This window comes from Fistularia commersonii, chromosome 17, assembly GCF_037954325.1.
Source record: "Fistularia commersonii isolate RoL2024-O1a breed Wild chromosome 17, RoL_Fcom_v1.0, whole genome shotgun sequence".
Taxonomy (NCBI): Eukaryota; Metazoa; Chordata; class Actinopteri; order Syngnathiformes; family Fistulariidae; genus Fistularia; species Fistularia commersonii.
Genome location: NC_141300.1, coordinates 5068491 through 5081714, shown reverse-complemented (window position 1 = coordinate 5081714; position 13224 = coordinate 5068491). Strand labels below are relative to the sequence as shown.

The 13224-nt window shown below is 42.7% G+C and overlaps 1 protein-coding gene across 2 annotated transcripts in view; it reads left to right on the top strand.

Annotated features, from left to right (window-relative positions):
- The window catches only part of abtb3b (ankyrin repeat and BTB domain containing 3b), a 77118-nt gene that overhangs the window by 13899 nt on the left and 49995 nt on the right, over positions 1-13224 (top strand). The window lies entirely within an intron of this gene.

Sequence of the window (13224 nt, the reverse complement as noted above, 5' to 3'; positions counted from 1 at the left end):
CTTTGCTTTTAGAATGAGAAAGGATACTATGAAACATCTGTATCTATTTGCAAACCAGAGGCTACTGGTTAACAGCAGTCAGGTGTCTGCCTGAAGTGTCAACATCCAGTTTGCATTTGGCAGCAGGTGCTTTTTTTTCTTCCCTTTTTTAAATTTATTTTAATCCTTTTATTATTCATCGCAAGTCCAGCAAATGCAATCAATAATTATAGATTGATAAACATGGTCTTGCATTCTCAACACAGAGAACTGCAGTTTTACTATATTTCATATAATTGGGATGGTCGGCTTGACTGCCGACCAGTCCAGGGTGTACCCCGTATCTCGCGCGATGAGAGCTGGGATAGGCTCCAGCATCCCCCGCGAGCGTGGGTGCAGGATAAGCGGTAGAAGATGGATGGATGGATGGATGGATGGATGGATGGATGGGATGGTTGGTGGTTCAATCCCTGGCTCCTCCTGTCTGCGTGCCGGAATGTCCTCCGAATCCAAATGTCCCTTATGCCCCCGATGGTCTAGTCAGTGCCTTGCATGTCAGCTCTGCCTCCATCGGTGAGTGAGTGTGTGTGTGTGTGTTTGTGTGTGACTTTAAAAAAATCCAATTTAAAGCACTTTGGAACCCTAAGGTGTTAAAAGCACTGAAAAAGTGTAGACCGTATAATACGGTGTGTTTTTGTCTGACGTTAGCCAGGACGGTTATTTATTTATTTTTTTAAAACAGCAAATTTACACAAATTGCTTTCGCAGTACAGAAGCACCCACACTACATCTGCAGTGACAACTCCAGCTGCAGCTCCAGCTCCAGGTACAGCTAAAGGTCAATAAATATGAGTCAGCCTTTTTGCAACGCATTGGGAAGCCTTTCTGTTGAGTCTGGTTCACACAGATGTTGCGTGTCCGTCTGGCAGGGAGGTGGGATGGGGTCACCGAAGAGACGCACTTTTGATGAGAACGGGCGTGTCGGTTTTGTACCTGCTGGGCATTTACTTGGAGGCTTTTCGTGGCTGGCCTGCATCTTATGTATGGATGCATTAAAAATGTGTATTTATGTTTTGGTCATGTATCCGCAGGATTAAGTGTACCCATTTGACCAGTTATTATTTAAAAAAAACCTATCTTGCGAGAGAAAATCTCTAATAAAGGGGCTACAATAATGTCTAGATAAGGTAAAAAAATATTAGATCCCCATCACCGGGGAAGAGAAGGATACATCCATTATGGACGGGGTCGCATTTATTAACTAATTATAAGTCTCTGGAGGGGAAATGGGCAAATAATATGAATAGACAAACATTCTCTGTCAGAGGTTATCAAACTTTTAGTGCCATAGAAAATCTAAAATCAGTTTTTTTCCTTCTTCCTATACTACAAAATTGCCTCCCAATGAAAAAGACTTTTCAGTACGAAATAGCGTGAAAACAAAACAGTAAATAGACATTTAAGTATAAAACTGGTACAATAGTACTAATAATATTGGAAAAATAAGTGTTTAAGGAGATGTTGTTTCTGGAAACTTCCCTTATACAGCATTGAATATTATTATTTCTCTCATATACTTTACAGACTCTCATGGGCAGCTTGAAACAAGGGCGCCAGTTGGATTTGCATTTGATGTTGTCAAGTTGAAATTAAGGAATAATATGGTTGTTTACAAAGGTGACTTCCAAACATGCTATATGTGTCAGGTTTTGTTCATTTTGTTAAGGTAGGATGACGAAGAAAGGTGTGAATAACTTTTTCACGAGATGCCAATGCTCAAAATGTTGTTTGGAAAATTGAAATTGAAATACACATGATTAACTGAGTAATTCAACCGTATACTAATAAGAAAACTATATTTATATTAATTTTTTTTCTGATATTCTTTCTCATGTCTTAGTGCTCAGGGATGAGATTTTTTTAAATTGTAATTTTGTTCCTTTTTTCCACCCCTAATTATTGGCAAAATGACTACTTCTCAAAGGTCATTTCTTCCATATCTTCTCCAGTTGTCCCTTTTTTTTCTTCCCCAAACATTGAAAATTTGCAAATAGCCTTAACTGGTAAAGAGCTGTTGAACTGCTGAAAAGAATTAATGTTTTTTAACTTTTTTGTAGAAAAATAAGATAATGAGCTCTAGGTGAGAAAAAAAAGTTTTAAAAAATCTGTTCACTGCTAATTATATTTTGATGGGTCAGACCGGCGATCAAATGTTTGAAGGATAAATCAAAAAATCTCTTGACAAAAGAGCTAAATTGCATGCAGGGGTCCTGCAGAGGATGATTTAGAACCTCTGTCATGGAATGTCGATAGAAAATGTAAGAATAAGCTTCCCTTCTCCAAAGCTACTCCCACCAAGTCCTAAAACCATTCTTGTAATTGCCCACCTGTCCACTCTCACGCCTGGACAAATTACACTAAGGACAGGGAAACAAAAGTTCAAAAATGTGTCTCAAAATGTCAACAGTGGTGAAATCCAGGATGTAAATGATTGTGTTCTCCTGGTGATGGAGACCAATAATGAGGCAAACGTCTGCTCTCGACGGCATTTTTTACAAGCCTGCTGAATTTATTACACACAGATGAAACGGACAACCCAAAGGGATGTTGGCGAATTTTGAATGCTGGGTTTTTATTTGTAATAAGGAGTGTTTAAATTCCAACACCGATTCCCCTTTTGTGTGTGTTTTTTGCACAACAATCGAGATTCTACCCAAAGGAAGGCCGCGCTACTGTAAGCCTGTACCTGCAGTTTCACTGAACTGTGAAACCCCTTGAGCTGAGGGTTTCAACATAAATCACCTGCTGACCTGGTGATGTGTGTGTTTGTGTGTGTGTACACCCTGCCCTCTGGTAATGTCCTCTCACTGATCCTGAGTGTGTGCATGAAAAAAAAAATGCTCTGGCCTCCCCCTGAAAGTTCTTGAAGCCATCTTGTTGTTCTGCGCGTTCATTCATAATCTAGTAATGACTTACGACACGCTACCACGGCGCCTCTCCTCTGCTGTCTCGGGATTGTCGGCGGACTCAGAGCTAAAAGACGAGGCTGAAGAGCAGATCTTGTCCTTTTGCCCTCTCCCACAACTTTTGGGGTTGTTTGATGACAACACCGGCGGCAGGACAAGGATTCCCCAGGGCTGATGGGCGACGTTGACCCCGGTGTCAACCCCCCCTGGCGGGCATGAAAAGTTTGGGGGGGGGCAGCATTGGGGTAACTATGGAAGTCCCAGAAAAAGATGAAATCCATATAGACAGAGATTGGACATTTCACCGAAAGAATTGCTCTGGATGGTCTGCCCTCCGTCTTCATTGTTCCTCGCCATCCTCTCATCTGAGCAAGAAGGCAAGACGACATAATACCGTCATTGATTTTCTGACGTATTTCAGCTTTAATGGATATAAAGACAAGGGCAGATTCATCTGCTTCCCCTGTGTTGGCCTCCGGAGAGCACGCAGTCTCATCCCAGACAGTAGATGTGTCATTATTTAAGATTCTGCAGTGGAGTTTCGGAGTGTAAAATGTGCTCCCGCGTGTCACCGAGGCAGGTTAACCCCCATGCGAGATTGATATGGATGACGGCGCCTTGTTCTCCAGAAACATCATCCATAATGCTGTTATAATTTCAGACTATATATAAAAAAAAAAATATATATATATACATATGCATAGATAAAATATATATTTATACTAGAGCTAAGCTTAATTATTGCTATATTTCTAGAAACTTGCATGCAAAAGTAAAGCCTTTTCGCATGAGACCGCTACCTCCAGGAAGCTGCCGTTCATTAGTCCAAACTAACAATGACGTCTCTTTGTTAACATAGGCATCCCTTTAGCCATGTCATCTGCCATTTTTGTTCTTCAGGATTCTAGAGATGGTTGACTTGACCATGTTGTAGTGTTTAGCCAGACTCTCTCACCTTTAGCAACTATTTCCCTCTTCAGATCAATTAAAATTCTTAACTACTTCTTAAAACTACTATCACTAACACTTTTAACGTTTTTGGGAGCCACAATGAGGGCTATTTTATTGAAGAAAAAAAAACACAAAAAAGCATTAAAGCAGGAGAACACAATGATGAACGATCTAAACACTGTGCCACGCATGACTGCCGCTATGCTACAATGCCACAAGGGGAAAAGCCCATTTGTTTGTTTGTTTGTACACCGAGGCTTGTTTGCAGCTTGATTCAAAATTGGATCTAAAACTCTGTTTGTAGGCCGATTTGTTCTAATTATATATGTTTGTATATATATGTATGTATTTAATATACGTGTGTGTGTATAGTCAGCTAAAGAGATTGGATGCTTGAAGCTGCTCCAGGGTTTGATTTTCTTCATGGATTTAAAACAGATACAGTCATTTGCATATTGATTCTTGGCAGGATGAGAGTCGTCCCGCTCCGTCCAGTCTCCGCCCTTCAAAAGCCACGTTGCGTTTCTGATTCAGGGGTGGGGGTGGGGTCTTACTTGGGGCCAGGCCTTTTAAGGGGAGATCCACGCTTGACTGACTGGCACATTTTCCCTTTTATCAGTGAACCGTGGGCTTTATCGTGCATGTTCGTCCATACTTTTTAAAATACGTCCTCCCTGCGATACAGAATCAATTTATCTCACGTCTCCCTCTCAAAGCTCGATTGTCAGGAAAAGAAATGTGCGGACGTAGTTCGGGGAGATTGGGATCTGCTTGCCGATCGGGGAGAGATAATTTATTCGCTCACCGGCGGCTGACAAAGTCAAAATTTCAAGCTAATTTTCTTCCATTTGAAACGCTGACATTGAAAAGCAGCTCAAGTTGTAGGACATGATTACGGACTTGAATTTCGAGTGCGATGTGTTGCGAGGTCGTCCGCGAGCTTTAAACGTCTAGTAATTTACGCAATAAGGGGCTTCTGATTGGCATCTCCGCCAATGGGTTTTATTCAAAAGTAATACATCAACATGCACTTCAGTCCGATATCGCTGTTCCTCAGACAATGAAGCAACTTTCATCCTGGAGTGGGACATAATCCAGTGAATCGAAAGGCGTTTTTTCAGACGCCAACCTTTTTTCTGTTTTATCTTATCCTCTTACCAACCCATGTTTAATGGATGATGTAAAACTGAACGGAAAAAAGGGAAAACTGAAGTTTTCTCTCAGAGGTATTTGTGTAGATTCAGATGTTCCAATGCAGTTTGCCCTAGGGCTGTATACGTACAGGCATTACTTGTTACATTTTTTGATGCCTTTTCTTGAATAATTACTTTCTGTCATTTGTTTATTACACTCTAATAACTGTATCATAGTATTATAATTGCAGCAATAATAGTATTAAAATTAGTTTTGTGTTAACTTGCAGCACTGCAGAGTCAGCTGTCCTCTCAGACAGTGGAACCACATAAAGTCCAATCTTATATACTGCACCCGGTTAGACACTCCCTTATGTAACATTCAATATATTCTGCAGGAGTTAGTCTGAACACTGTGTTCGACAACAGAAGGACTCAAGTATTAAAACGCTTTTCTCCCGAGTCATTGGGCTCTCATTTCGCAGGTGCCCAGGGGATGTGGCTTGATCTACTTCATAGGCATCATAGCTATTTCCTTTATGAATATTGGAGTTATTTTTGTATAATTTCAGCTATTGCAATGTAACTGTCTGCGCTGCTGGCATTGGTAGTAATGGATAATTTGTGCCCGTCTTTCGTGACCCTCAAACACCCCCTTGTCTTTTTCACAAACTTGCTTTCCATCTCCGTCTTTTTACCCCAACTGGTCGAGACAGTTGCTCGTAACTCAGATCTCGGTTTATGTCGCAAAGCAAAAAAATCGACTTAGCGACAGCTCGTACCTCGGAAAACTCGTAAATCAAGGTTCCAGTGTACTTGACTTTGTGCTTGATTTTGTCGTAGACGGCTCTGTAGCTCACCAACATTAGTCCAAAAAAATAACGGATCGCAGGTGGACGCAGATGAAGTGGAAGCAAATCCTCTACCCTGATGTTTGCGGGCAATATCGGATTTCTGAACCCGAAGTAAACCTCTCTTAATTAATCAATTCTTATCTTTTCATATGGGCAACACACTCCCACACTCTGCTGCGCAAGAAGGCTGGGCTGAGCTTCAGGGCTCGTCTTTCATTTTGAAGTGTTTAGTCCGTCATTTGTGTCTTGGCCGCTGGATTTGATGCGGTCCGAGAAGATTTCAGTTATGAAAATCGCCCTGATGACATCACAGCACACGGGGCCTCTCCTGACCTATTTAAATGAGACTGAACAGAGAGGGCCCACATGCCGGGGTTGCGGTCGCGCTGGTTTTGGGGTTTTTCGGACCATGTTGTAATGAATGAAAGATGGTTTAGAGCCACATGAAGAAAGGTCTATTATGAGAACAACATTCCCCGATCCACAAGCGAGAAGCCCTCAAGCGCATCTAGCCACGATACTGTTCAGTTCGCTGATGGCAGGAAATCAGCAATTGTGGCGTCCTTTTGTTATGATGGGGTGGATTTTTGGGTGCCAGACAGTGCCATTCAACCCCGTCGCTTCGTCGCGGGCACTTGAACCAGGATATTCATCCCTATTCTATCAGCATGTTGATCTCATGTTCACTTTCATGTCTTTTCACTTACTAGCAAGCTAGTAATCCATATTTCCATCTCCAGATCCATTTTTGCCAAATCGGGTTAGATACCGCTTTGTCAGAATTTCAAATAAACAAGCGGATTAAAGTACAGGGAGCAAGGAGATGCTAATGTAAAAATAAAGAAGTAGCACCTCGAGGTACACCAAGTCATTATTACCGTCACTCACCTACAGCTAGATGTTTTGAGGTTTGTGGTAAAAATGAAATGACACATATGGGAACAAGGCGAACTGGAACACAACGATAACCAACAAAACAAATCTTGCGCGATGACATTTGTAGATAGGATGAGCAGATGAACAAGAAGAGGCGACAATAAATCCATTAAGCAATCTAAGGTTGGACGTTGGCAAATCCAGCGGCCAGGAAAAAAGTTAAATAGAGAAAATAAGGTGGGAGATTGGCAACAATTGGGAAGTTGCAAGGAAGAAATATTCGTAAAATACCCCAAAGTGGACCAATGAGCGGAAATGAGCGGGACACTTTTTTTGACATGGAACTTGAAGAACTGAAGAGGCCTCTCGGATGAGGGGTGAAACGTCTTCAAGTGAAGAAATTCAAGTCATGTTTCCACGACATGAAGATTTTGACAAGAATTCCTAATTCATAATTGCTGTCTTTTAATATTCCCCTATTTTTGGATTTCAAATGTCATTTTGTTCCTCGAAAAGTAATATTAATTCACAGTACATTGAGGGAGCCACTTTATTTGAAGTCTCCGTCAGATGTCTGCACTATAATTTTCTTTCATTTTATTTTTCTTAAATTCTCAACTGATGAATTGAGGATTGAGATGACATTTGCTTTGCTAAACTGACACATCTCTTGTCTAATTCAAAGGACAATCATTTGGGCACAGATGACTAACAGCTTTCAGTATTTCAAGTACTTTGATTTTAGCTGAATCCACTGCTGTTTGAGAAAGAACAGATTTTTGAGCTGTTTGAGAATTTGTACTTGCTACAGACCAACTATAATTTCATTTTTCCCTCTCAATGGAATTTGCCATTGTATTGCCTTACTTTCGTGGCACCGCTATAATAGTATAATTTACCTAATAGTGCACATTATTTTGATTATCGTCTCCTTTGTGTTTAGGCGCATTGAGGAAGAGGTTAATGAGCGGCATTGAGAGATTTTCAACAATCTGTCCAGCTCATGCTTGAAAAGCTAATAAATAACCATTTATCCCTGAATGATTGGAAGCTAGCGACCCAAAACACTTGCGGACTATGCATATGTATCAATTGCACAATAATTACACAATAACTACATGATAAATATCCATAATTACTCAATAATACAATAATTAGATTGATGATGTGGTGACTGAGTTTTGAGCATTTTATATTAAGATAATAGTCAGCTCACGGAGAGTATGACAGGGATGGAAGATGCAACATCGCCCCGCTCAGCTGACATCGAAAGTGCGTCTCCTCTCTCACCTGTTGTATTCCGGTGATGTGAGGTTCCTGGAGGGAGAGGGGATTAGTGTGTCACGCCGCGTCTCTGATCCCTCGCCCTCCGTGTACTCGTCTCCGCCGTGTCGTCTTTGCATACACGCAGCGCTCTGCATGATCCACCCGAGCTCAGCTGCTGGCGAAAAGCACTGCAGTCAGAACACACACAAAAAAAAAAAAAAAAAAACGCCAAAAAAAAAAACATCTGCGTCAGTTTTTCCTAATGTACGCTGACATGTCGTGTTGTTTTGGGGGGTGGGGGAGTTGTGACGGTGTCCTCCTTTTCTGAAACAGGGGGAGTATTCTGACTGCTGGAGCAGCGTAGGAGAAAAATGGAAACAGCGTAGTATAGCATAGGAGTAACATAGGGCTTAAGGAGGACATGCATTTACTAGAGGATCAATACTGAAATCAATCGGGGATCAATTGGATGGAATGTCTGTCTTTAGAATGAATAAACAACAAGGTTTGCTCGCCGTTGTGTGATCGATCGTCCTCAGAGGGCTCAGCTTGGACTGCTATGACGCCACAGGGGCCAAACGGCTCTATAATACCACACCGTTCGGCGTGGAGATACTAGGGAACAATACATTTACCAATTCTCCCAGTTGACCCAGCAGAACCTTTAGATAAAGCATTTCCAAAGGAGATTTGCGACAAACCTTGCAATAGAACGCAAAAGAACCCCCCCCCCCAAAAAAAAAGCTGCATTACACGTTTGATTTGCACGAGTATTTCAATGTCGTGTGAATGCAAAGTAGGCGGCGGCCGTGATGAACTGCTTCAAATATGTAAGGAAATGCGGCTGTTTAACAAATTCCAATTATGTGAGTGGTACTATTTCACCACTTGTACTTTTTTTTTTTTGCACCCGTCGCAGCGATATTTAATTTGCGCGTTGAACCACTTCTCTGCTGGAAGAAAGACATTGCTCATAACAGGGAGTCTTTATCTACGACGCTGCAATACAGGATAAAATGGGTGCTGCCGCCTCATAAATTGCACGCATCCGCCGCGATAGTGTAAGCAATGATGTCGTAAAGGGCTCGCCGAGATGTACCACCTGTTTTAAAAACTTGTTACATCACCAGGCCCTCTAACTCAGCCCCTGCCTGTGGGATATTTCACCTTTTCCGTTTGATGGAGGGCAGGAGCCGCTTCTTTACGGCCTCGGACACCTGCAGGTCAGAAACCAAACACGCCTATAAAGAGGATTAGGTCAGAGCCTCGCCCTTTGAACTAGTTTATGCTCCCCTCCGGTCATCTGCTGTTTTCTCCATCGTCTCATTTGCCTTGTCTTTACCTGCCTCCTCCCAGGTGGGTCAGGCCCTATCACGTGTCATTCTCCGTGCTCGGAGGTCCTGAGAGGCCATTTGATTTATTTCACAGGTGAAAAGGGCGCGATCTGTTTTTCTGCAGGGATAGGGATGTTCAAAAACTAAAAATGTAATTATAGTTTATGATGAGGATCAATATTTTTTCAGTTTATTCAATCACAGGTTCCCACATAGAGACAAATACTGGTTCACCCGCTCATTCACCCATCATATGGAGTAATTAAAACCATTCACACATCCGGGCAATTTAGGTTCTCTGACCGACTTACTGCTTGTTTTTGGACTGTTGGAGGAAATTGGAGAACTCTGAGAACCCAGAGGAGAAAAGGAACCTAGGATTTTCTTGCTTTTCATTTCTTCTTTTATCGTTATTAGTTTTTTTTCTTTCAAGCCAGTGGATCAAACCGTCTCCATCAGACCAAATGTATCATTTTAAAGAGTCTCTGGCCTTCGTCATTCGATCTCGGCAGAATTTTGGACCCATTTTCACAAACAACTTTCGCACAGGTCCTTTAAAACCAACGTCATCTATTTGCCGACAGGCTGACGGGACTCACCCGGACCATCATCGGTATCAGCTGGTGGTTGAATTTCCCAGCGAGATATTTATTTACATTAGCTGCTCCAATCTTTATTCGTGCCATTTGTCCTTGGCGCAACCTCCACATCATTGATCTTATGCGGGTTGGCTTGGTTTCAGCTTCACGGGAACCAAAATACTTGCATTCCGTGTGCCTTGGTCGTCCTCTGTCCAAGCGGCCGGGAAGAGGAGAGGAGAGGGACAATGAGAGGGCTGCGCCCAGCAGTCCACATGCTGGAGTCATTAAATTGTGTGGCGTGGAGCTTTATTGCTTCCCACTTGTGTTAAGTCAATCCAACATTCAACTTCCCCCTCCCTCCTCCACGTACGACCGCTATGTGAACGGACGTCTCTGGTCAATCGCTGCAACGTGCTTGACGGGTGAGCCAGTGGTCTGTCAGCCCTCTGGTCGTGGCGACGTGAGAGGTGGCGGAGCTTTACATCTCGTGGGCCGTTTCGGACGGGTGGCCGCGGGCCAGCTGCTCAGACAGCCTCCGGCTACCGATGTCACGGCGGCTTTTCTGGTACGGTCACCCCCGGGGGTTGTTTGCTCTGCCATCGTTGTTCTCGCTTTCGAGACAAGAGCAAGTCGCACCGCCGTCCGAGCGTTATCAAGGCCCCCTTTGTTCTCCTGCTGTTATTTTTCTCATCTTCTCTTCTTGGTTGTCGGCCAGATCTAAGTGAGGCTGGACGGGTGACAGAAGTCGACAAGCGGTGAACCGTAATGTAGCAACCGGCTCAAACACTTGATTGCAGGCGTTGGCGACGTCGGCTCAGTCCCGCGCCGGAGAAGATGCTGACCTGGACCCGGTGGAGAATGATTTTGTTTCACATGCTCCTGCAGGCCAGTGTGTCCTGCTCACACAGCCCAGACACACACACACTATTACATTTTCCACAGCCGCCGCAGCCTTCAGATCGTATCTGCGACTGTCCGTCACAAGGTCATTGAAAGAGACAGGAGGTTCCTTTTTTTTTTTCCTCAGTCGATTGATAGTCACTTCTTGCCAGGTTGTGGCTCCACATTCAACGACAGCTGCTCGTCTTCTGAAGCCCACTGACCGCCTGTCACCATCCGCTCCTCACCGATTCATTCCTGTGATTTCCACTCACCGTCCAACCGTTTGCTTTTCTGTCGGTCATCCAAGTTTCTTTGAAGGTAAAAATGAGTCACTGTGAAACAGCGAAAAAGGGGTCGTGGCTTTGTTTCACAAGGCTTTTCGCCAGACGGGAAAAAAAAAAATCTAAATACTGTGATCATCTCGGTATTTGTGTCGTTTGCAGGGCCCAATGTCTGGGTCCTGCAGTTTATTGAGGAAATATAATATAATCAGGTGGATTTTTTTTTCTCTAAATTAACTTAAATCTTGTGTATATAATTTACCATAAGCTCCTCACTCTGCCAAGCCTTAATGCCCTCCCGGGCCTTTTAGGAAAAAGCAGTATGTGAGTAAGCCTGTGAAAAAGTGTATTCTCGTGTTACTTACTTGCAAATAAAGCATGTACGACGCTGTAATAACAACTGAGGGTTTTTCATGAAGCCGAGTTTCACGAGGTCAGAATGAATGAATATCTTTACCAGGATCATGAGATAAAAAATGAATTATTTCTGTGCGCGCGATCATCATCAGGCCTGCATTATTATCAGTAAGTTAGTTATTGTCTCCGAGTTGTTTCGATCTTTTTGCCAGAGCGGTCAAAACAAATTCCCCGTCCACACCGCTGCGCTTCCTGTGTCTGGAATTTTCTTCTCTTTTTTTTTTCCCCTCTCTGCCATGACCCAGAAGAGAATAACGAAGCACCGACGCTGTCGATTTCTCGCCAGCATGCCAACCATTCATTGGCAGATATCAGCTCCCTGCGGTGGGGCAGGAGGCACCGGTGTGGCACAAGCTGCTCGTCCACACGCCGCCTTCCTGGTAGCAGGTTGACCATATCCACCGAAGCGCCGCTTAATCTCCATTTGCTTGTAATTAATTGTGCTTGATGTTTTTATTTGCATCCTAACATTACAAATGAAGAGCAGCGGCGCAGCCCTGTGTAATTGAAGTAACGTTTATTTATTGGTGGATGCGAATGGCAGACGTTATGTCATGCAACTTAAGTGATTGTCAGTGTTGCTTTATTGCCGCTGCCTTAACCATGCTCATTTATTTTTGTGTGTTTCCATTCTTTTAGTGACCTTTATTGCACCAGATACCCCTTGTGTTTTCCAAACCCGGTAGAGGATATATTCTGAGAACTATTTTCTTTTGGAATACTATATCCATCCGTCCATGGTCTGGGCAAGAGGCAGTGTTCACTCTATGGTCTTCAATGAACCTACCGCCTGTTTTTGGATTCTGGGGGGAAATGCAGCCTCTACAAAGAAACGCCCCCTTTGGAATAGAACCGGGGACCTTCTTGCTGTGAGGCAGAAGCATTTAACCACAACTACATTTTCTCCTTAACCTCCTGAGGCTCAAGCTTTTTTTTTTACATGCATTTTTTATTTCTTTTTGCTATTTGGGCTTATTGGAACCTAACTAGAAGAAAAACCAAGCATCATCTTTTGATATGATGTACTTTAAGAGAAAAATGATGTCAGCATATGTGGACTCTTGTTCCAAACTTCCATAAAACACAATTAAGTCACCTTTGTGTAACAGAATGAAAACTCTTTATTTAAAACTCGAACACAGCAGTTTTTTCCCTGACTGCTTTTGCATATATTGATAACACATACACACACATTTTTGAACATGTTTTGAATATCATAGAGTAAAAACAACATGTTAAAATTCCATTTTTGCCCCTTTTGAACTGTTAAAACTATTGAAACAAAATATAAAACATTGTTTTGCCCACATATGTATCCAAAACACCCACAATTCCACCATGCACACGCTTGTGGACACAAGAGCTGGAAAGTGCTGTCCACATATGTGGCCACTAAGCCTTAGGAGGCTAAGAAAGAAGATTAAGTAGTTTCAGGAGAGTTTCCTCTCAGTTAAGGGGTGTTGTCCGTCCTTATATATATTCCTTTTTAGTAATGAGTTGTCTACACAACCTAGATTTGGTTTGGCTCCATTTTAACCTTTTATTTTTTAAACAGCCATTGAGGCAATTAGCATTCTGAAACGCAGACTCTGAATCTACATAAAAAAGGCACTGCTTGTTTTACACGAGTGGGCAGGTAATGCAACGTCCACCTTAAACACAACCTCTTAAACCTCTTAACAGCTCCCTGAGGTTTTAGCTCAC